The following is a 24,292-nucleotide window of genomic DNA, read 5'->3' on the forward strand; positions in this document are numbered from 1 at the left end:
CAAAATTCTGAAGGGCATGGATAGGGTTAGTGTACACGGCATTTCTCACAGGGTTGGGGAATCAAGAGCCTGAGACCACAGGTTTAAGGTGAGAGATTAAACGGGGGAGCAGCCTTTCACCAAAGACTGGTCAGTATATGGAATGAGCTGCCAGAATATCTGGATGAAGCAAGTCCATTCGAAATATTTAAAGGGTACATTGACAGGTACATGGATAAAAAAGGTTGTAGAGGATATAGACCAAACATGAACAGGATTAATTTAGATGGGAATATTTGTTAGCATGAACTAGTTGGGCCGAATGGTCTGTTTCCTTGCTGCTTCACTCTATGACTCCAAGAGGAGGCATTGACTGGAGTCTTGACTTCATAAGTGACATTCCTGGAACCAAATTACCATTGCACCCTGACCGGTGTTATCATCTGCCAACTCTGCATTACTCTGGTGGATGTTCAGTGTACACACTCTCCCATCGTCACCAACATGACATCCCGGATAAAGCTTGCTGCCTTGTCGTTGTAAGGGTATACCCCTACCCAAAACCTGGCACACCGATGATGCCAGTGTCTCGCCAGCTCCACAAGCCGAACCCTCCAGTGCCATTTATACTGGCAACAGGCATGCTACTAACCTACTACCAGCAGATAGTTAACATTGTTCCTCTTAACATTTCCCTTAATTGCAATCTACATGACCAAACATTGATATTTATGTCTGATAAAGGTTCACTAAACTGTTACTTTCTCTCTCTCTTTGAGAGTTACTAAAGTAAAACGTGGTGCAATGTACTGTAGTTAAAGGCATTTTAATGTCACAAGTCCTGGAAGCATTATTAAGCAAACTTTCATATAAAGGCATCAGAAGCCCTCAGGCTAGGAAGAGGACATTTTAGAGATCTCTTTAAAGTGGAAGAGGGAAGTGGAAAGGTCTTGGAAAGGTCTCAGCAACTGGAAAAAATCCACTGAAAGTAATAATGCCAAAACTACTCCAAGTCCTTGGAGGTCAAAGCAGATAGATATCTGATGGATAGGGGAATCAAGGGATATGGGGACAAGGCAGGGACTGGGTATTGATAGTGAATGATCAGCCATGATCTCAGAATGGCGGTGCAGACTCGAGGGGCCGAATGGTCTACTTCTGTACCTATTGTCTATTGGCTATTGATGGCTTTGCAGCTAGATTGATACAAAGATTGGTGGAGGGGCAGGTAGTGTTGAGGAAGTAGGAAGGCTGCAGAAGGACTTGGACAGATCAGGAAAGTGGTCAAAGAAGAGGCAGATAGAATCCAGTGTCAGGAAGTGTATGGTCATGCACTTTGGTAGAAGGCATAAAAGCATAGACCTTTTTCCTATGCGGGTAGAAAATTCAAACATCCAAGGTGCAAAGGGCCTTGGAAGTCCTCATGTAGTGTTCTCCAAAGGAATTTAAGGTTGAGTCAGTGATGAGGAAGGGAAATGAAAGGTTGGCATTCATTTCGAGAGGACTAGGATATAAAAGCAAGGATGTAATGTTGAGGCTTTATAAGGCATTGGTGAGGCCTCACTTGTGGAGTATTTGGAGCAGTTTTAGACCCTTTATTTAAGAAAGGATTTGCTGACATTGGAGAGGGTTCAGAGAAGGTTGACGAGAATGATTCTGGAAATGAAATGCTTATCATATGAGGAGCAAATGATGACTCCAGAACTTAACTTGCTGGAATTTAGAAAAATGAGATGTTATTAAAATCTATCGAATGTTGAAAGGCCTAGATACAGTGGATGTCTCCTATGGTGGTGAAGTCTAAGAACAGAAGGCACAGCCTCAGAATAGAGCGATGTGTTTGAGAATGGAGATGAGGAGAAATTTCTTTAGCCAGAGGGTGGCGAATCTGTGGAATTTATTTCCACAGGGAGCTGTGGAGGCCAGGTTATTGGGAGCATCTAAGGCTGAGGTTGATAGGTTCTTGATTAGACAAGACATGAAAGGTTACAGGGCGAAGATAGGAGAATGGGGTTGAGAGGGAAATTGTTCAGCCATGATGAAATGATGGAGTAGATTCAATGTGCCAAAAGGCCTGATACTGCTCCTATACCTTAAGGAATTATGGTGTAAAATTCTGGAAGCAGTTAGCAGGCCAGGCAGCATCTGTCAAGAGAGAAGCAGTTAATGTTTCAGACCCAAGACCTTTTAAAAATAAAACTGTTGTAGGGAAGGAACTGTGAGGGCTAATTATTAGTAACTGGAGATGTGTGTTGTGCTAACGTGGTAACAGGGTATCGCAAACAAAACTGGGAGCATGCAATGGCATCCAAGTTTCAGCAGATCCTCTACTTGTGTTACAGTACATGCCACTGTTGCTATAGAATATTGGGTTTACTGCTAGAACCTTGGATAATCATTTTACTCTGTAACCAGGATCCGGTCTGTTACTTAACAGTCTTCCTGTAGCCACCATTCTGCTATCAGAATGTAACTTTACTGGTAATCTTGTACCAAACCCTCGCTCAGGTAGATCAGCTTTGGTCATTCCCTGGTGTGCACCAGATTTAAGAAATTGCCCATCATTTGAAAAGCAACTCTGTGCGATCTTTCAGAGAGAAAACAAGGTAGTTTTCAGTAGCAGAGAAAGCAGGGGAGAGATGACAGGTAGAACAAAGAGAATATCACTGAAATGGTGAGACCAAACAAGTTAAGGGGGTAAACACGAGGAAATCTGCAGATGCTGGAAATTCAAACAACAAACACAAAATGTTGGTGGAACACAGCAGGCCAGGCAGCATCTATAGGAAGAAGCGCTGTCGACGTTTCGGGCCGAGACCCTTCGTCAGGAGTTAAGGAGGTAGGTGGAATCAGATTGTACCAGACACTCACAGATGTGAGAATACAGTAATGCATTACAAGGACAAGTCTTGCTCTGTTTTAAGATATTGGGATCATTTTCGACTACCTGAAGTTCATAGTAGTTAGAGCAAGGAGAGCTTTGCACAACTTATGTCAGGAGCTGCAATCGTGTTTTACTGTGAACGGGGGCAGGCCAAGCAATGGAAGTGGCCAGTGTTAGAGACGATCGCTGATCTGTGAGAATAAGGACTTTTCTGGTGATCTCCAAAGACTCAGTGACAGGGATTATATTGGACTTGGGTCTGAATGAGCTGAAAGCCCAAGCTGCTGCTAGGGGATGAGACTAAACGATGAAGTGTTTCATTGTTCACTGCCAACAGCTGCAGAAACAACCACAAAGCCAGAAGAACCAATTTTCTCTGAGCTGGAGCCAAAGGTGATTCTTTTTTGATAAACTGTTGGCACACAGTGGTGCTTGCATTTACCGACACCAGTCTTCTGTGAATTTTAATGAAGTTCTTTGAGGTTTGTTTTACTGTAATGGACCAAACAACCGGTGGCCAATTGGCCCTTGCACATGTCAGAAACACTTCACTTTTGCTTCTGCAAGTTTGGACAGTTCCTACAATACTTTTTATTTATGTATCATGTTTCAGTGGCCCCACTATAAAAACCAAAAATGCAACAGTATTGAAACCATCAAAGATCTGCGATGTTGCTTTAAGTGATCAAGGCAGAACTGAACTTATGAATTCACAGTAAGTCTTTACAACTAGCTGAAGAGGAATAGGAGAAGGCAGCTGTGCCACAGGGAGTGGGATAGTGGAGTGTGGCCAGGACTGGGAGCTGGAGGTAGAAGTAAGATGAATATCAGGAATAGGGATAGGTAGTTCCTTCCTCAAACAACACTAAAATCACGCTGAAAACATCGGTGTGGGGAAAACGTGTCGAGGTTCAGAGAGAAGCACAACCCAAAATTCTGTGGGAAAGTTTTATTAAAGTCAACCAAACTCCACAAAGTAAAGTAACAAAGCACAAATGAACATATAATCTGATGTAAAATTCTAACCTGAAACTACTGAATGTACAATGTCAAATGACGCAAGCAGAGCCAGCGCCCCGGTCAACCAATCAGAACAACGAGCCGGAGCTGAATGAAGGTGAGCACGCCGGAGAAGTGGCGGTGAAACATTCAGGAGCGAACCTCCGGCTTCAGTGAACAACACGACGAATAACGCAAGCTGTCATACGATAAAATGAGCGCTGTATTCTGTACCGTTTCAGATTCACATTCAGTTATTTTGTTGTTATATATAGCAGGGTACAACAACACCGCTTTCTCACATGAAGCTGACAGTAAACAGCACCAGTGTAACTGTGAACCCCCACCCCCTCTATCTCTACAAGCCGTTAGTTACGATCGCAGTCCGCTTGCTCATCATTTTATAACTTTATTACGTACTCTTTAACCCTAGACGACCTTAGACATAACTCACTCCGACAAGCACACGGGTTGAAGGACAGTTCCGTTGACGATTGTTGTTCAAATCTTCTCTGCACGCTCCTTCCATTTTAAACCAAAAATCACACTTGTGACCATTTGAAGAATTGTTTCTGCCTCCATCCTGATTGCCTTCTATGACAACATGAATTACCTGAGGAGCAGTGTTTGGAATCCAACAAAAATATATAGAATATATTCAACATAGAAGTCCACAGCACATTACAGACCCTTCGGCCCACAATGTTGTGCCGACCATGTAGCCTATTCTAGAAACTGCCTAGAATTTCCCTAGCACTTAGCCCTCCATTTTTCTAAGCTCCATGTACCTATTTAAGAGGCTCTTAAAATATCCTATTGTATCCCCCTCCACCACCACTGCCGGCAGTGCATTCCACACACCCACCACTCTCCGTGTGAAAAACCTACCTCGGTATCTTCTTCCAAGCACCTTAAAACTACACCCCCTCGTATTAGCCATTTCAGCCTGGGAAAAAGCCTCTGACTATCCTCATGATCAATCCCTCTCATTATCTTATACACCTCTATCAGGTCAGCTCTCATCCTGCATCACTCCAAGCAGAAAAGGTCAAGTTCACTCAACCTATTCTCATAAGGTACACCCTCCAATCCAGGCAACATCCTTGTAAATCTCCTCTGATACTTGGATGGAGAAAATGTTGGTGTTATTGATGTGTTTTTCCCGTGATGGCGACATTTAAAAACACTGATTAGGAGCATGCCTGACAATATGTGCAATCTTATTATCTATTAGACACCTGGTAATTTTATGACATGGATCAGTACCATTAAGCAAGATGTCTGTAGGCCCCAGGTTGGGAACCTCTGTAGAGATATGGTTTCATAGCCCGTCTTTGCATAAGCTGATTGCATAAGAACGATGCTGAGGATGTTCTACGAATCTGTGGTGCCCAGTGCTATCATGTTTGCTGTTGTGTGCTGAGGCAGCAGGCTGAGGGTAGAAGACACCAACAGAATCAACAAACTCATTCGTAAGGCCAGTGATGTTGTGGGGGTGGAACTGGACTCTCTGACGGTGGTGTCTGAAAAGAGGATGCTGTCCAAGTTGCATGCCATCTTGGACAAAGACTCCCATCCACTCCATGATGTACTGGTTGGGCACAGGAGTACATTCAGCCAGAGACTCATTCCACCGAGATGCAACACTGAGCGTCATAGGAAGTCATTCCTACCTGTGGCCATCAAACTGTACAACTCCTCCCTCGGAGTGTCAGACACCTGAGCCAATAGCCTGGTCCTGGACTTATTTCCACTTGGCATAATTTACTTATTATTATTTAATTATTTATGTTTTTATATTGCAGTATTTCTTCACTATTCTTGGTTGGTGTGACTGTAACGAAACCCACTTTCCCTCCGGATCAATAAAGTCTGTCTGTCTGCCGGTCTGTCTGTCTGTCTGTCTGTCAATCACTTCTAGATTTCTCTTCTAGCTCACAAGCTGTCTGAAAAGATTGGCCCTGAGTCTGGGCTCAGCATGGAGATTTCAGTCAATTTACCAATAATATGTATTCTTGCTGAAGGAATGACTACAATGGGAAGGGTGACCAGAGAGCAGGGTGGCTGGGGGGTGATTGAAACCAGGGAATGGGGGCTGGAATTGTCACGGACCAGGGAGCATTGGGAAGGGGTGCGTGAGACTAGGGTGGAGAATGTGGCCAGAAGTGAGAAGAGGAGCATGGTCAGGATCAGGAATGGCCAGAACTGGGAGAGGAAGGGAAGAGCCTAGCTGGGACAGGGATCGGGAATATGGCTCAGAGCAGGGAGCTGGAGCAGAATGTGTTTGTGCCTATTTCTGGGATCAGTTGTGAGAGAAAGGGAGAAGCAGAGGGACCTCCAGTACTGTGCAAAAGTCTGAGGCACGCACATGTTGCTAGGGTGCCCAAGGCTTTTACACAACACTGTACTTGTCAACGTGGAGTGGAGAGCGAGGCTGTAAATCTGGCAGAAACAAAGGACGTTGAGAATGATGAGGGTGGAGTGCCATGGGAGGGGTGATGATGGGTGGCAGAGGAGGTATGCCAGGGCAGGAGAGGTGCAGGTGCAGACATACCCAGCCCTGAGACACCAGGGAAGGTCATTTCATTCCAAACAATTGGTTCATTGATCATTACAGAATGTCTCTCTGGTGCTTCCCTCTCCCTTCCCCTTTCCCCAACCATGATTCCCATGTCTCTGCTCCTTTCCCACTCTCAGTCCACAAGAGAGACCCATATCAGATCAGGATAACATTACTCACATACGTCATAAAGTTGTTTTTTTTTGTGACAGCAGTACAGTGCAATACATAAAATTACTACAGTCATGTGCAAAGGTCTGAGGCACCCCAGCTGTATGTATGTGTCCAGGACTTTTGCACAGGAAGGGAGAAAGAGGCAGAGCAGCAAGGTTGGGAGAGACACGAAGAGCAGCAGGAACGAGGGATGAGGGAGAAGTAAAACAGAGGTGGGGGAGGGGGAAACGTGACCACCACGGAGAGGGGAATGGAGAAAGAGACACCCACAGAACAGCATATGCAGTGTGAGGTCATGATATTGATCAAAAACTCCCAAAAAAGGTCTATGAGACGTAGTTGGGAGGTGTGCAGGAGAAATTAGGTAATGGTGGTGAAGTAAAGATGATGACATTAACATGGCTTACTTTCCATGTGGAACTCAGTTCATGCTTTTTCACAACAGAAATTCAACCTGCACCGAATAGCAGACTCTGAATGCGAGTGTCTTACCATGGTAATAAGCTGCATACTCACGTGCAAATGCCGTGCAAATCACAGCAAATTACAAAGTAAACTCCAATTAGCACTTATTACACATAAGTTATACAAGAAAATAAACATAATAGCATTAATATTGAGAAAGCTGAGGGGGAGAGAAAAAGAAATATAGTCTGAGGTAGAGTTAGAGATTTTCAGGTCTATGACAGTGAGGAGGAAACGGTTTCAAACTTTGTGTTCTGGGCCATCAGGCTCCTGGGATAATTCTGCCCGATGTGTAAAGGATGTCGCCCAGATGGCGGGCATCCCTGATGACGGAGTTTGCCTTCCTGAGACATGGCTTACTAATTTATTTATCTATCTAATTATCTATTTATTTGGAGATGTGGCATTGAACAGGTCCTTTCAGCCCAATGAGCCACACTGCTCAGCAACCCACCTATGTATCATCATCATCGTTGTCTGCCATACCCTGCCACCTACGTAACCCTCACCTAATCACAGACAAATTAGCATTGACCAATTAATCCACTAACCGGTATGTCTTTGGACAGTGAGAGGAAACCGGAGCACCCAGAGGAAAGACATGCACTCATGGGAAGGACATACAAACTTCGTTCATTTGGCATCAGAATTGAACTCTGAACTCTGATGCCCTGAGCCATAACCGCCAAGCTGATGTGGTGCCCAGATGTCCTATAGATGTAACTGTGTTCCAAGTTAGAAAATAAAGGACCATAGCCAGAATGGAGAGCACATTCAGCTCTGCATCCTCCTTCTGTAGTCCCCACCTGAAGGACACTGCTTATGAAGGTGGCATAACACAGAGATTAAGACATTGAGTCAGTCACAAGAAACGACACTACATCTGAAAACTGCAAACAGAAATGGCCAACACCATACGGAATGTCTTATTTTTTGATCTTTGGGATTTCACTCCTCCCATTGCAGTTGAGAGATAAATTAATTGTGAAATTAATTAAATTAGTAACCATGACCTATTCTTTCAAATGTGATTTGCAGGGTCAGTAGTTGTTTGGTTGTGAGCTGGGAAGAGAACGATAGAGGTACAAGATTCGACTTGCTTATTACCTTTGAACCTGGTTAGTCAGCCATTGAAAGGGTAAAATAATATGTTACTTTTCATAAATGATAGACAGAACAACCAAAGGTAGTTTTAAAGAATAGAGTCATATGGTCACAGAAACAGGCCCTTTGGCCCATTTAGTCTGTGTCAAACCATTTAAATTGCCTACTCCCATCAACCTGCAGCTATCCATATCCCTACTGTCCATCAGCCTATCCAAACTTCCCTGAATGGTTGAAATCAAGCTCACATGCACCACTTGCATTGGCAGCTCATTCCACACTCTCACGAGTGAAGATGTTTCCTCCTGTGATCCCCTTTTTCACTTTTCACTCTTAACCCATGACATCTCATTGCAGTCCCACCCAACCTCAGTGGGAAAAGCCTGCTTGCGTTTACCCAATCTATTCAATCTTTCCTTATAACTCAGGTCCTCCGGTTCCAACAACATCCTTGTAAATTTCTCTGCACTCTTCCAGCCTTATTTACATCCTTCCTGTAGGTGGGTGACGACAACTGCACACAGTGTTTAACAACACAAACAAAACCAAAACCAACACTGAAGAAGGTTCATGTGTTAGTGTCCATATGAGGGCAGCAGCTGAAGTTGGAAGGAAGTGTACATGAAAGAGAAGTTTGTGGTCTGGATATTCTTTCCAGAAGTGCTGCCCTGTTTATCACCATGTGACCAAAAGCAAATATTTTTCTGAGTGTTCATGATGGTTTATCGTTCCTGGAGTAGATGGGAAATCAAACTGGGCACGTCAGTCTGGATGGTTTATTTGCGTAAGTGACACGTTTGTTGGTGACCAACCACTGAGTAATGCCAGTCCTCATTCAGACTGCTGCCAGCTGAAACTGGGAATTCAGAAACAGGGAACTTTCACGCCAACCTCTGTAGCTTTCTGGAGCCTGGCCCCTGTTCACTATACTCATTCTTGGAAAGGGCTACTTTCACTCCCACACTTAAAATCCTCCTTCCAATGGGTGCTCCAGTGATGGTCCCACTGGACCTTCTACATGGCTTGGAACACAAGGGGGATGTGGTCATCATGGCTTGTTCAGACACGGGGGTGGTGTGGTCAAAGCGATGGGGTTGACACCAGTGGATCTCTTATGCAGGTTAATTTTGTCTTGAACTGAGGTGGGGTTGACGCCAGTGGATCTCTTATGCAGGTTAATTTTGTCTTGAACTGAGGTGGGGTTGACGCCAGTGGATCTCTTATGCAGGTTAATTTTGTCTTGAACTGAGGTGGGGTTGACGCCAGTGGATCTCTTATGCAGGTTAATTTTGTCTTGAACTGAGGTGGGGTTGACGCCAGTGGATCTCTTATGCAGGTTAATTTTGTCTTGAACGGAGGTGGGGTTGACGCCAGTGGATCTCTTATGCAGGTTAATTTTGTCTTGAACTGGTGTCAGAATCAGATTTATTACCATTGGCATATGCCATGAGATTTGTTAACGTTACAGCAGCAGTATAATGCAATACATAATAATAGAGAAAAAAAAACTGTGAATTACAGTAAGTGTATATATATTAAAGAGTTAAATAAGTAGTGCAAAAAAAAGTAAAAAAAGTAGTGTGGTAGTGTTCATGGGTTCAATGTCCATTCAGAAAGCAGATGGCAGAGAAGAAGCTGTTCCTGAATCGTTGAGAGTGTGCCTTCAGGATTCTGCACCACTTCCTGATGGTAGCAATGAGAAGAGGGCATGTCCTGGGTGATGGAGATCTTTAATGATCAATGCCGCCTTTTTGAGGCATCACTCCTTGAAGAAGTTTTGGATGCCAGGGAGGTTAGTGTCCATGTTGGAGATGACTAAGTTTACAACTCTCTGCAGCTGACTTCAATTCTGTGCAGTAGATCCCCCACCCCACCCATACCAGATGAAGATGCAGCCAGTTAGAAATTTGTGAGTGTCTTTGGAGACATACCAAATCTTCTCAAACTCCTGATGAAATGTAGTCACCACGTGCCTTCTTTGTAGCTGCTTTGATATGTTGGGTCTACGTTAGATCCTCAAAGATACTGACACCCAGGAACTTGAAATTGCTCGCTCTTTCCACTTCTGATCCCTCTATGAGGACCCGTGTGTGTTCCCTTGTCTTACCTTTTCTGAACTCCACAATCAGTTCTTTGCTCTTAATGACATTGAGTGCAAGGTTGTTGCTGCTTCATCACTCAACAAGCTGATATATCTCACTCCTGTACTCCCTCTCATCACCATCTGAGATTCTGCCTGAGGTGCACCAGTGTTGACTGTCAGTGAAGTAGAGATGTCATTTCCAATTCGCACAGATTGTGATCTTTTGGATAGGAAGTCAAGGATTCAGTTGCAGGAGGAGGAACAGGGGCCCAGGTACTGGAGCTTTTCAACCAAACTGTAAGAACAATGGTGCTAAACATCAAGCTGTAGTCAGGAAACAGCATCCTGACATGGGTACTAGTATTGTCCAGGTGATCCAAGGTCACATGGAGAGCCATTGAGATCATGTCTACTGTAGACCTATCGAGGTGATAGACAAATTGCGGCAGATCCAGGTTCTTGCTGAGACAGGATTCTAGCCAAGACCAACCTCTCAAAGCATTTCATCATCATAGATGTGAGCGCTACTGGCTGATAGACATTAAGGCAGCTTGCCCTGTGCTTCTTGGGAACTAGTATAATTGTTGCCCTTTTAGTAGATGGGAAACTTTAGCTGTAGTAATGAGAGAGGTGACCCACCTACTAAGCTCTCCAAAGATTTTACAACAGCACCAGGTCCTCTGTGTACAGTCCAATGGATAACTGCTGTAATGGTAGCTTCTCCCTATCTGGATTTCAACCTTGTCTGCTTAAGGAAGTTCAATAAGATCCCATAGGCTGGACAAGACAAGTAGGATGTACATCACTGTGCAAAAGTCCTGGGCACATACACTGTATATAGCTAGGGTGCCTAAGACTTCTGCACAGTACTGCATTTTTCAAAGTGGTGTGGAGAGCAAGTTTGTAAATCTGGTGGGAGCAAAGGATGCTGGGAATGGTGAGCATGGAGCACCATGGGAGGGGTGTGGAACAAGTGACAGAGAAGGAGTGCCGGGGTGGGAGGTGTGGTGGCATGGGTGCAGATATACCCAGCCCTGAGACACCAGGCAAGGTCATTTGATGCCATACAGTTTGATTTGTTGATCATTACAGAATGTCCCTCTGTTTCCCACTCCTTCCCCTCCTGTCACATATATATATATTTTTTTTGTGTGTGTGTGTCTAAGACTAAGACAGTAGAACAGTGCACATGATGCAAGAGATGGAAGAAATGAATGCAGAACTTGATCACGTAATTTTTTTCTCATTCCTCAGAAGGCAAGCACAGTAGAATGCCAGATTTATCTTCTCCCATGTACCTGCTCTGCAGTGGCCCCTCAGCACAGGGAGACCAGGAGTCATGGTGCAGTCCGTCAACCCGAAACATCAACAAGTCCTAGCCCGGCACCTCCACAACCCTTCAGCTCGCTCAGGTCCTCCAGCAGATTGTCTGTTACTTCGGATTCCAGCATTCTCTCGTGTCTCCGGAAATTCTTCCACTTGTGTGATCAAGCTGTTTCAAAGTTCAAAGTAATTTATTATTGAAGCGAGTATACATTATACAGCCTTAAGATTCATCTCTTGACAAAGAAACCCAAAAACAAACCCACACATAAAAAACACCGTTGAACACCCAATGTGCAGAGAGAGAAAAAAAACCACAGCACGCCAATGAATAAAAGAACCTAAATAAAAAAGACCATCGGACACGCGATGTGGAGAGAAAGGAAAACCACAAGCGATTAGTGTTCTGAACTGAAGTCGACAAGAGAGTCCAGCAGTTCAGCGTAGTTCACTGCAGGGCCACGTGGAACACTGATCAGAATCAGCCCCTTCCTCGACCTTGGACCTTTTCAATCTGGCCTGGTGCCTAAATCACAAACGAGAAAAACCTGCAGATGCTGGAAACCCAAGCAACACACACAAAATGCTGGAGGAACTCAGCAGGCCAGGCAGCATCTGTAGAAAAAAGGGCAGTCTACGTTTTGGGCTGAAACCCTTCAGCAGGACCTGGTACCTAAATCGATGACCATACATCAGGTTCAATTGTTCCAATACACTCTGGGTCTGGACCTCACCGCCTCCATTTGGCCTGTAGCTGACCCTTCTGACTTGGCACATCATTTAAGTCTCCGTCCAACCATGAAGTTCAGTCGAATCGATACCCTCTGGTGCACAAAGTCGATTCGGCCGGTAACTGACCTTTCCAATTTAGCAAGACACTTACGCCTCCAACCTATCGTTGAGTTCAGTCGAATTGGTACAACCTCACCGCCCCAATTTGGCCTTTGGCGTGGCGATTAGATCGATCAAACCTCGGGCACTCCTAGCGCTCGGCAATGGGCCTGCCGCCTCACCTCGGTTCTGCGATGCTGAATTGCCTTCAAGCCCAAAGTGACGGTGCAGACTTCTACTTGCGATGGTTGCTCGTCAGAAACAGTGTGACTAACAAAGTACTTACAACACACCCAAAATGCTGGTAGAACACAGCAGGCTAGGCAGCATCTATAGCATCATAATAGAACTTAACTTTTTCCCCCTAATCTTCAGATAAAGATTCCCTATTGAAAGGGGATTCTGACCTATTGATGAAGCGTGGTGACAGGCCTATAGGGAGAAGTTAAGTTCTATTATTTATATTGACTTATTTTCCTTTATACTAATGTATAATCACTCATTAGTATTTTAATGTAAAATTTTAAAATATAATGAACTCTTTAAGCTTGTGCGTTGGGCTTTGGGGTTTTTCCAGAGCAACTGAATTGGTTAATTGTTGTTTAATAAGAGTTGTTAACCATTAAGATCCTTGGGGTTTTTTCATGAGTGCCTCATTCTTTGTAATGCGATGTCGCGGTGCTTTCTGTTAAAGCTTGTTAAGTTTAATTTGATTGGCTCCGGGATTCCATGTTACTTATATTATTTAAGCGGACACCCAATTAGCACTAATGGTGGGGTTGTAATTTTGAGAATTTCATGATGTCACTCGGCCAAGCTACCAATGTTCTTTTGGAATTGTTATGAATAAACTCTCATCATCATCTCTACATCAGACCGTATGTACACATGTATACTGACAAACGAAACAATGCTTCTCCCTACCTAGGTGCACAACATAGTGTGCACCATGTGTAGTATTACCAGAAATAAATTAACACATAATAAGGTAAACACTACTGGTGCTTCATACCTGGTGAGGCCTGGGTGGTGGCAGGGAGTTCAGTAGCCTCACGGCCTGGGGGAAGAAGCTGTTTCCCATCCTAACAGTCCTTGTCCCAATGCTACTGTACCTGCTGCCTGATGGTAGGGGGCCAAAGAGATTGTTGGACAAATGGGAGGGATTATTAACAATGCTAAGGGCCCTGTGTCTGCAGCGCTCCTGATAGATATCTTGGTTGAGTGGAAGAGAGACTCCGATAATCCTCAGCGGAGTCCTTGCAATCTTCTGTAGGGACCTGCAACTCCTGTATGCAGCAGGTCTGGAAACTCCCAATGGTGCTGTTGTAAAAAATAGTTAGAATAGTGGTGTAGGGTGGTGGCGGGGAGAGAAGCCTCATGCACATGTATCTTCTCAGGAAATGGCAACACTGCTGTCCTTTCTTGCCCAAAGACATGATGTTGAGGGACCAGATGAGATTGTCCGTTATGTGTACTCCCTGAGAAAGGTAAACATGATCAAATATAATTAATGATAGGACTGGTAAAATTTTAAAGATAACAATGCACTAACTTTACTGAAAGACTCAGTAAAGCCAGCTGATGAAAGTTCATCATGCCTGAAGCACTATTTCTTTCTTAAAGTTTCTGACTAAATGTTTCCAGAATTTCCTGATATTCCTCAATTTTAAGGAGCATACTTGGGAGACCCAAGGCATTCATTCCTTTGTGGGCGTGGTGTCCGATGCAATATGGATGAAGCCAGTTTCCGCTGGTTGACTTTTGTAATCACCTTCCCAAACCAACAGCTAGTGTGAAATGTTAACAGTGCCTTGAAGCAATCTGCAGTGAAGATGAAGATGATAAATATCAAAAGAATACAATATATCATTAGAAACCTCTTGGATATTATAGCCACTCTTCATGCTGTTAGCAGTCCAAAGCTCTTTCACAGGAACATGATGATGAAAATTTGAACCAAGGGATATACACAGTGGATTTTGGTTGATCATGTCATTGCATTTTGGCCCAATTAAGCGGCTACCCCAATTGGTCAAAGTTCTATGGAAAACAGCAGGCTGAAGATAACAACCCCAGCTTGGATTACAGGGCCTTTGTTGGTGTACCACTTCCCATATTTCTTTATAGAGGAGGAATTTCTTTTGCAGAGGGTGGTGAACCTGTGGAATTCGTTGCTACAGATGACTGTGGAGGCCAAGTCATTGGGTATACTTAAAGCAGGGGTCGATAGGTTCTGGATTGATAAGGGTGTCAAAGGCAGGAAAACCAGGCGGGGGTTGAGAGGGATAATAAATCAGCCATGAAGGACTGGTGGAGCAGACTCGAAGGGCCGAATGGCCTAGTGTCTGCTCCTATGTCTTGTGGTTATATTTCATACCCCACTCACTGCTTCCTCTGTACGAAGAACACCTGCCACCTGCAGTCAATGCCTCTGGCTCGTACTGGGCCAGATCATATCATTCAAAGTACCTTCCCTCGACCAACGCCAGCCTGAAATCCTGGCCTGGAGCAAAGTGGGTCACATTCCTTTAAACCCCCCATCTCACCTGTCAATCTGAGTCCCCTTCATTTTTCCAGCCCTGATCTCCCATCCTTAAGCTCTGTGCCCTGCACCTCCACATTCCTTTAACCTTCACTTTGCAGCACCTGACACTGAAAGATGAGCCCTGATGAAGGGTCTCGGCCCGAAACGTCGACAGCACTTCTCCCTATAGATGCTGCCTGGCCTGCTGTGTTCCACTAGCATTTTGTGTGTGTTGTTTGAATTTCCAGCATCTGCAGATTTCCTTGTGTTTGCACTGAAAGAGAGAGGTTTACTTTGCAGGGTTGACACTCCCCAGAATCTTAATGCCTCTGAAAGGTAGTAAGCCTACACACTAATTTCTTAAAGCAAGGACATCCCAGTTTTGCCATTCTTGAAATACTTATTCATATGCAAAGTGCATCTGTGGAATCACTCATTCTGTGCCGCGTTGTAAGACATGGGCTATCATGGTCTTTCCATGGCTATGTTTGTTCTTGGCAAATTTTTCTACAGTAGTGGTTTGTCATTGCCTTCTTCTGGGCAGTGTCTTGACAAGATGGGTGACCACAGCCATTATCAATGCTCTTCAGAGACTGTCTGCCTGGCGTCAGTGGTCGCATAACCAGGACTTGTGATCTGCACCGGCTGCTCATACGACCCTCCATCACCTGCTCCCATGACCTGACCTTGATCAGGGAGGTAAACTGGTGCCTCACCTTGCCCCAGGGTGACCTGCAGGCAAACAGAAGGAAGGAGCACCTTACCCCTCCTTTGGTAGAGATGTATCTCCACCCCAACACCCAAATCTGTGGAAAAGGCCAACTTTGACAGTTATTCCTCTCCAACTCACAGTTCAGTCCTGACCTTGGGTACTGTTTGTATGGGCTTCCCTTTCCTCCCACATCCCAAAGATATGTGGGCTTTGAAAGTTAACATGTAGGTACAGTCTGGAATTATTGACTTGGAATTGTGCAGAGGATAGAAAAAGATCACTGCCAGATCTGTGTAAAATGGGTGCACAATGTTCTGCATAGACTCAGCTGTCCAAAGGACTTGTTGCTGTGCCATGTAAATTGATGACTTTATGAAACACGTGTAAAAGTCTTAGGCACCCTAGATTTTGTATAAGGTTTCCAGTGTGTGGCTTCCACAGAACCCTGATCTCAACATCATTGAGGCTGTCTGGGATTACCTGGAGAGACAGCCAAAGTCTGCAGAAGATCTGCGGTAAGTTCTTCAAGATGCTTGGAACAACCTACCAGCCAATTTTCTTACAAAACTGCACAACAATGTACCCGAGAGAATTATGCAGTTTTAAAGGCAAAAGGTGGCCACACTAAATATTGATTGGATTTAGTTTTTTTTTCTGTTTACTGCTCTCTATAGTTTTTCTTGATATTTAGAAATTTCATTATTTTTGAAAGCATCTTTGCTTTACTGAATTTTTTTTATGTGTCTAAGACTTTGTACAGTACTGTAATTCCTGAGGCACAGTCATGACTTTTCTGCTTGGTCTCTCACCACCATTCAGGGCCCCAAACAGTCCTTCCAGGTGAGGCAACACTTCACTTGTGAGTCTGTTGGGGTCATCTATTGCATCTGGTGCTCCCGGTGCAGCCTCCTCTACATCGGCGAGACCCGATGCAGATTGGGGTCCGCTTCGTCAAGCACCTACGCTCTGTCTGCCACAACAGACAGGATCTCCCGGTTTCCACCCACTTCAACTCTGCTTCACATTCCCATTCAGATATGTCCATACGTGGCCTCCTCTACTGCCATGATGTGGCCAAACTCCGGTTGGAGGAACAATAGACAATAGGTGCAGAAGTAGACCATTCGGCCCCTGGAGTCTGCATATCATATCATCTCATATACCATCTGGGTAGTCTCCAGCCCCTTGGCATGAACATCAAATTCTCCAACTTCCGGTAATTCCCTCCCTCTCCCTTCCCCCATCCCACATTCACTCTGTCTCCTCTTCCAGCTGCCTATCACGTCTCATGACTCTGCCTTCTCCTATTACCCATAGTGCTTTCCCCTTAGATTCCTTCTTCACCTCTCCTGCCTATCCCCTCCCTGCTTCCCCTCCCCTTGATCTTTCCTCTGATTGATTTTTCACCCTCCCCCCACCTTCTTTATAGGGCCCCTGCCCCCTCCTTCTTTAGTCCTGATGAAGGGTCTTGACCCAAAACGTTGACTGCTTCTTTCAACGGATGCTGCCCGACCTGTTGAGTTCATCCAGCTTTTTTATACATCTTGATTTGACCACAGCATCTGCAGTGTACTTTGTGTTTACACAGCTCTCCTTGTTATGAAGGCCAACATGCCATTAGCTTTCTTAACTGCCTGCTGTACCTGCATGCTTACTTTCAGTGACCGATGAACAAGGACACCTAAATCTCGTTGTACTTCCCCTTTTCCTAACTTGACACCATTCAGCCTTTCTGTTCTTGCCACCAAAGTGGATAACCTCACATTTATCTACATTAAACTGCATCTGCCGTGCATCTGCTCACTTACCCAACCTGTCCAAGACACGTTGCATTTTCATAACATCCTCCTCACCTTTCACACTGTCACCCAGCTTTGTGTCATCTGCAAATTTGCTAATGTTACTTTTAATCCCTTCATCTAAATCATTAACGTATATTGTAAATTGCTGTGGTCCCAGCACTGAGCCTTGCGGTACCCCACTGGTCACTGCCTGCCATTCCAAAAGGGACCTGTTAATCCCTACTCTTTGTTTCCTGTCTGCCAACCAATTTTCCATCCATGTCAGTACCCTACCCCCAATTCCATGTGCTCTAATTTTTCCCACTAATCTCCTATGTAGGACCTTATAAAAGGCTTTCTGAAAGTCCAGGTACACTACATCCACTGGCTCTTCCTTGTCCATTTTCATAGTTACATCCTCAAAAAATTCCAGAAGATTAATCAAGCATGATTTCCTCTTCATAAATCCATGCTGACTCAGACCGATCCTGTTACTGCTATCCAAATGTGCCACTGTTTCATCTTTTATAATTGACTCCAGCATTTTCCCCACCACTGATGTTAGGCTAACTGGTCTATAATTTCTTGTTTTCTCTCTCCTTCCTTTCTTAAAAAGTGAGATAACATTAGCTACCCTCCAATCCTCAGGAACTGATCCTGAATCTATAGAACATTGAAAAATGATTACCAATGTGTCCACGATTTCTAGAGACACCTCTTTTTTTCTTTCTAAATCTTTTTATTAATATTAGTAATATGGACAGAATACAGATGATATATTGATAAAGAAATTACCAACATAGACATTCCATTACATATGAAAAAAAAACATACATTATAGTTACAATATAAATGAGTTTACCAAGACATAAGCCATAAGATATATGTATGGACATAGTAAATCTAAATATTTCATAATGTATAATATAAAAAAAAACAGAAAAAAGAAAAAAAAACAAAAATTATATAATGCAGAACTAGCTAATCTAATCTAATAACTATAACTAATAAGTAATATAAAAGAAAAAAAACAAAAAAGAAGGAAAAAAAAACGGGCTGTTTATAATATCTCACAAAAATAAGTATTCATCAATGCCGTCACTTCCGGTCCTCTCAAAATACATAAGCTGAAAACTGGGAAATCAAATGAACTTGGCACAGGGTCATATTACATCATATGAAAATGTTGAATAAATGGTCTCCATAACTTTTCAAATTTAATAGAAGTCTCAAAAGTACCACTTCTAATTTTTTCTAAATTTAAACATAACATAGTTTGAGAGAACCAATTAAATACAGTGGGAGGATCAATTTCTTTCCAATTCAACAATATAGATCTTCTAGCCATCAGAGTTAGAAATGCAATCATTCGACGGGCTGAAGAAGATAAATGCAGTGAATCTAACATTGGTAAACCAAAAATTGCGGTAATAGGATGAGGTTGTAAATCAATATTCAAAACCGCAGAAATAATATCAAAAATCTTTCCAATATTTCTCCAAAAATGAACACGACCAAAACATGTGAGTTAAAGACGCAATTTCAGAATGACATCTATCACAAATAGGACTTGTATGAGAGTAAAAATGAGCTAACTTATCCTTGGACATATGGGCCCTATGTACGACCTTAAATTGTATTAGTGAATGTTTGGCACATAACGATGATGTATTAACTAATTGAAGAATTCTATCCCAATTCTCACTAGAAATACTAAAACTAAGCTCTCTTTCCCAATCCTGTTTAGTCTTATAAAGAGGCTCTGAACGTATCTTCATAATTATATTATAAAGTTTTGAAATAAGCCCTTTTTGAAAAGGGTCTAATTCAAATAAACTCTCCAAAGTATCTGAAGGCACAAAATTTGGAAACGTAGAGAGTACAGAACTTAAAAAATGTCTAATCTGTAAATATCTAAAAAAATGAAATCTCGGCAAGTTATATTTGTTGGATAATTGTTCAAAAGACATGAAACAATTATCTAAAAATAAATCAGAAAATCTTAGTAATCCCTTAGTTTTCCAAGCTGAATAAGCTTGATCTATAATGGAAGGGTGAAAAAAACAATTAGTTTCTAAACTCACCCAACAAGGGCCAAAAGATCCACCCCCATCTTTCAACCAACATAACAAATATCTAATATTAACTGCCCAATAGTAAAATCTGAAATTAGGTAATGCTAACCCGCCTTCCTTTTTTGTCTTCTGTAAATATGTTTTACCTAACCTGGGATTTTTATACTGCCATATATATGAAGAAATTTTAGAGTCAACATTAGTAAAAAAAGATTTCGGGATAAAAATTGGTATCGCTTGAAAAATATATAAAAACTTAGGTAAAATAACCATCTTAATAGCATTAATCCTACCTATTAGGGATAGAGACAAAGGTGACCACTTAGTAAACAAACCTTTAATCTGATCAATTAAGGGTAAAAAATTAAATCTAAACAAATCTTTATGGTTTTTTGTGATTTTGATCCCTAAATAAGTAAAAGAGTCATTAACTAATTTAAAGGGTAAATTTCCATAAATTGGGACCCGTTTATTCAATGGAAACAATTCACTTTTATTAAGATTTAACTTATACCCAGAAAACTCACTAAATTGAGCCAATAATGATAAAACTGCTGGAATGGATTTCTCCGGGTTAGAAATGAATAATAATAAATCATCTGCATACAAAGATAACTTATGAATATCTGTCCTACGATTAATACCCAAAATATCCTGTGATTGTCTGGAGACACCTCTTTAAGTACCCTGGGATTCAGACCATCAGACCCTAGGGGTTTATCGCCTTCAGTCCCATCAGTCTATCCAACACCATTTTCTAATGTGAATTTCCTTCAGTTCCTCCGTTACCCTAGGTCCTCTGGCCACTATTACACAAGACCATAAGACCATAAGTCAAAGGAGCAGAAGTCGGCCATTCAGCCCATTGAGTCTGCTCTACCATTTCATCATGAGCATCTGGGAGATTGTTTGTGCCTTCCCTAGTGAAAACAGATCCAAAGTACCTGTTCAACTGGCCTGCCATTTCCTTGATCCCCATAATAAATTCACCCGTTTCTGTCTTCAATGGCCCAATTTTGGTCTTAACTGATTTTTTCCTCTTCACACACCTAAAGAAGCTTTTACTATCCTCTTTTATATTCTTGGCCAGCTTACCTTCGTACCTCATCTTTTCTCCCCATATTGCCTTTTTTGTTATCTTCTGTTACTCTTTAAAAGTTTCCCAATCCTCTGGCTTCCCGCTCATCTTTGCTATGTTATATTTCTTCTCTTTTATTTTTATACTGTCCTTGACTTCCCTTGTCAGCCACGACCACCCCCTACTCCCCTTAGAATCTTTCTTCCTCTTTGGAATGAACTGATCCTTCACCTTCCGTATTATTCCCAGAAATACCTGCCATTGTTGTTCCACTGTCATCCCTGTGAGGATATCCTTCCAATCAACTTTGGCTAGTTCCTCCCTCATGGCTCCATAGTGCCCTTTGTTCAACTGTAATACTGACACTTCTGATTTTCCCTTCTCCCTCTCAGATTGTAGATTAAAACTTATCATGTAATGGTCACTGCCTCCTAATGGCTCCTTTACCTCCAGTTCCCTTATCAAATACTGTTCATTACACAACACTAGATCCAGAATTGCCTTCTCCCTGGTAGGCTCCAGCACAAGCTGCTCTAAGAATCCATCTCGGAAGCACTCCACAAACTCCCTTTCTTGGGGTCCAGTATCAGCCTGACTTTCCCAGTCTACCTGCATGTTGAAATCCCCCATTACAACCGTAGCATTACCTTTGCGACATGCTAATTTTAGCTCTTGATTCAACTTGCACCCTATATCCAGGCTACTGTTTGGGGGCCTGTAGAGAACTCCCATTAGGGTCTTTTTACCCTTACAATTTCTCAGTACTATCCATTCTGACTCTACATCTCCTGATTCTATGTCACCCCTTGTAAGGGACTGAATTTCATTCCTCTGCCTTCTGTCTTTTCCTGTCTGTCCTTTCGATAGGACGTATACCCTTGAATATTCGTTTCCCAGCCCTGGTCCTCTTGCAGCCATGTCTCTGCTATTCCTAAAACATCATACTTGCCAATTTCCAACTGAGCCTCAAGCTCATCCACTTTATTTCTTATACTTCGTGCATTCATATACAATACTCTTAATCCATTACTCCCCTCACCTCTCTCATCGATCCCTACTGCACTTGGCCATTCGCTCTGATCCCTTCTTGAGCCTTCTGCCCCGTTAATTCTGTTGTCTTTCTTAACTTTTCTTATTCTCTCTTTCCCTTTAACTCCATCCTTCCATCCTTATATTTCCAGTTCATCACCCCCCCCCCCACTACTTAGTTTAAACACACCCGTGTAGCAGTGGCAAACCTGTCTGCCAGAATGCTGGCCCCCCACCTGTTAAGGTGCAACCCGTCCCTATTGTACAATTCATTCCTACCCCAAAACAGATCCTAGTGGTCCAAGAATCTAAAACCCTGCTTCCCACACCAACTACTCAGCCACACATTCAGATGCCCTATCTCCCTGTTCCTGCCCTCACCAGCACGAGGAACTGGAAGCAAACCGGAGATAACCACCCTGGAGGTCCTGCTTTTCAGCCTTCTTCCGAGTTCTCTGAAGTCCCGCTGCAGAATGTCTTTCCTTGTCTTCCCGATGTCATTTGTGCCGACATGCACTACCACTTCCGGCTGGTCCCTTGAGGATGCCCTGCAATCTGTCCGTGATGTCCTGGATCCTGTCACCAGGGAGGCAACACACCATCCTCAAATCCCACCTGTTGCCGCAGAAACACCTTTCTGTACCTCTCACTATGGAGTCCTCTACTACCACGGTTCTGCCTAACGTCTGTCCTCCACTTTGCTTCAATGCCAATTTTTGAATCGCAGACCTGTCCACCGCCCAGACTGGCGGTGTCTTCTGTCCCGACAGCTTCCAAGAGGGTGAACCTGTTTTCAAGGGTACATCCACCGGGGTCTACTGTACTTCAAGCATCTATCCCTTCCTCATCGGCACCCTCCCCCTTCCAGTATCTTTGGTGTAATGATCTCACTGTAGGTCCTGTCCAGAAAACTCTCGTTTTCCCGGATGATCCTGAGGTCATCCAATTGCCTCTCCAGTGCCCCAACACGGTCCTTCAGGAGCTGAACCTGGACACTCTTTCCACAGTTGTAGCAGCCAGAGGCACCATCAGTGTCCCTGACCTCCCACGTCAGGCAAGCATCACACTGAATCAGTTTACCTCTCATCTCTTCACCACCTCTCACCCTCTCCAACTTTGATGTAGTCGCTTCCCTCAGCCTCCTCGCTGAAGACTCTCGAGCCAAAGACTGGCACTTCTCTCACAAGGCTCTTCCCTCGACAAGGCTGCTCCCCGAGAGCAAACCTTGCTTATATTGGCTGATAAATTGACTACTTCGTTTCACTTGCCACACCTCTGCCAGCCTTGAAGGTATGTGTTGCAGGCTGGTCCAACCAGTTTTTAAATCAACTGCTCCTGAAAACAACAGAAAAAAGACTCCCAGCAATACATTATTGTTCCATGTACAAAACAATTAAAAATATTATATAAAGCTACCAGTCAGGGTACATTTATATCTGTAATGTAATGTTTAGATTTGGGTCCCATCCCCAAGGTATCTTATTGTATTGTAAATATTGCAAAACATTCCAATTCTGGCCCCAAGTCTTTTTGATAAGTGGTGCTTAGCCTGTATCAAGCATAACCTGAGGCACTAGCTAATCAGAGTTCAAACTCCCCTCCATATCTGCACCATAGCATTTGTACTGGACTGAGGAAGAACTTAATTTTCCGAGGTGACATTTTGTTTTATTCAGACAAAAACTTAAGAGTCCTGGCATGCATTTATTCCTTATCTAGTACCTAAAAGAATAGATGATCTAATCTTTTCTTTTATTGTTGTTTTTGTGCGTACTGTGTGCCAATTACATGTCACGATTTAATTTCATTACACAAGTAGCTAAGACCTTTTTGCATGATTTGTGGTAGTAATAGCATCGTATAAATGAACTTGTTCTTGCTTTATAGTGACACTGACCCCAATTAAAGATGACTTTACTTTTGAGATCCTTTAGGGAGTGAAATGGAGCTTGCAGGGCAGCTGTTATAATGAAGAATAACTTATTCCTTCACTTGTTTTGTCAATTTCTACATCGTTAATCACTCTGCAATAGAACAGGGACAGAGAATTCTCTTATTGGAACAGATGACTGAATGTTTCTCCAGTACTTTCTGTGTGTTGACTTGCTGTTATATTATTTTCTGTCATTTCATCAGTTTTGAATTCCCATCATTCCTTATGCTATCGTAGCTTTGAGCTGTCTTTAATTCTGGAATCTTAGATTGGTAGCACAATGTTCTTGTACAATTTGTCTCTGGCTGAGAAAGTGAAAAAAAGCTGGGGCTCCTCACAGAAGTTATCTGTTTTGAGGAAGCGCTACTACTTGTTTGGAACTCCACACAAAATGTTGCACTTACTCAGAGTTTTAATGTTTGATAATAAACACTAATGGCACGAAACTAGATTTCACCTGCTTTTGGTACTTTTAACCTTTGTGGTACTTAGCCATACTGGATGTTTATTTTCCTGTAAAAGGTCATGCAAAGCCAAGAATACATTTGAGAGAGTGCTGGTGTGATTTTTCACAAGACTTGTACATTCCTAACGGGTCCATGCTTAGTTAAATGGAGCTTCCAGCAATCAGAGCAGGGCATCAGCCTCTAAAGCAGAGGTTCCCAGCCTGGAGTCCATGGACCCCTTGCTTTATGGCATTGGTCCATGGCATAAAAAAGGTTGGGAACCCCTGCTTTAAAAGGATAGGCCCCTGGGCA

General features: G+C 43.1%; 1 long non-coding RNA gene across 2 annotated transcripts in view; it reads right to left on the reverse strand.

Moving 5' to 3' along the window:
- LOC132395767 (uncharacterized) overlaps window positions 1-13,365 on the reverse strand; it is a 37,967-nt gene extending 24,602 nt beyond the window's left edge. Inside the window, exons 1-2 of one of the 2 annotated variants that reach the window (XR_009512736.1) lie at window positions 11,838-13,365; window positions 11,547-11,740 (exon numbers count right to left, since the gene is read on the reverse strand). This is a non-coding gene — a long non-coding RNA (uncharacterized LOC132395767). Of the gene's footprint in view, window positions 1-11,546 lie in introns of both variants that reach the window. The other variant, XR_009512735.1, reaches the window with a different exon arrangement.
- Between the last annotated feature and the right edge of the window lie 10,927 nt (window positions 13,366-24,292).

Source organism: Hypanus sabinus, chromosome 6, assembly GCF_030144855.1.
Source record: "Hypanus sabinus isolate sHypSab1 chromosome 6, sHypSab1.hap1, whole genome shotgun sequence".
NCBI lineage: Eukaryota > Metazoa > Chordata > Chondrichthyes > Myliobatiformes > Dasyatidae > Hypanus > Hypanus sabinus.